At 38.1% G+C, this 1,177-nt stretch overlaps 1 pseudogene; it reads left to right on the top strand.

Annotated features, from left to right (window-relative positions):
- The first annotated feature begins 245 nt into the window (after window positions 1–245).
- LOC105615149 (protein C3orf33-like) lies at window positions 246–767 on the top strand (annotated as a pseudogene).
- The last annotated feature ends 410 nt before the right edge of the window (window positions 768–1,177 follow it).

Below are 1,177 nucleotides of genomic sequence, written 5' to 3'. Positions count from 1 at the left end.
TTACTTTGTGTTCTGAGTAAATCCATGGTCAATAATGTTTTGCATGCTCATTTTTCTATTCCATCTCCTTCAGATTTTCTAAACTTTGAGGATGGATTCAGATATACTTTACATGAAGTTTATTTATGATTATTCATTATATCTATCACATTATTAAATGATACATTTAACAATATACTTATATAAGTAAAATTCTAGCAAACCAAATTCAACAGTCTGTTAAAAAAGATACGGTGCCCGCTCCCGGGAGGCCGGGAACATGGCGGGGCAGCCCACGGCCCCAGCCACGCCACCGCCCAACCGGGATGGAGCAGCGCCCAACGTGGTGGCGCGGGTCCCGCAGTGGGCCGACGACCACCTGGACCACCTCGTCCAGAACATCAGCACTTGTAATGGCCACAGCTGGAGCAATGTTACTTCTAAGAAGTGTTCGACTGACATCAAAATTCCCACGTTCTTCAGATATTCCAGTAGAATTTATAAGAAAGAATGGTAAACTACGAGGACGACTACGCTGAATAATTGAGAACGGTTTAGAGACTGAACATACTCCCATTACTTTACCTGTTATATCTCATGGAGAAAAGAGTCATGTGGTGTTTTGCTTATTAAGTTGGCTGGAGTAGAACTTATTGAAACTGGGAAGGGGGGGGTTACAAAAAGAGCTAAAACCTTCCGAAGTACTATGGTTCCAACTTCTTGGAAAGGACAATTCAGCACTCTTTTGCTACCTTTTAGTGAATAAGCCCTGGAGCCGCAACTACTGAAGCCTGCGACCAAAACAAGAGAAGAGCCCTCACTCACCACAACCAGAGAAGGCCTCACACAGAAATGAGGACCCAGCACAGCCAAAATGAATAAATAAATATAGCTTTTTAAAAATAAATGTAACCTAAAACAAAAAACAGCAAAGTAGATTTCCCAACATTTTCTAATTAAACAACATTAATTTTTAGTGAGGTCAAAAAAAAAGATAATATACCATGATGAGTAAAATATGTTCCTGTGATTCACAGTTATTAAAATATATGCAAATCAATCGATGAGATATCTGCATTTAAAAATGAAATACAAAAATTGTATAATCATTTCAAAAGGTTCAGAGAAAATATTTAACAAAATTCAACATTCTTTATCAGCAAATTAGATAAAGAATGAAAGTAACTCAACACAACAA

The sequence above is a fragment of the Ovis aries genome, chromosome 4 (genome assembly GCF_016772045.2).
Source record: "Ovis aries strain OAR_USU_Benz2616 breed Rambouillet chromosome 4, ARS-UI_Ramb_v3.0, whole genome shotgun sequence".
NCBI classification, from domain to species: Eukaryota; Metazoa; Chordata; class Mammalia; order Artiodactyla; family Bovidae; genus Ovis; species Ovis aries.
The sequence above is the reverse complement of the archived record's forward strand: the minus strand, read 5'-3'. Positions and strand labels throughout refer to the sequence as shown.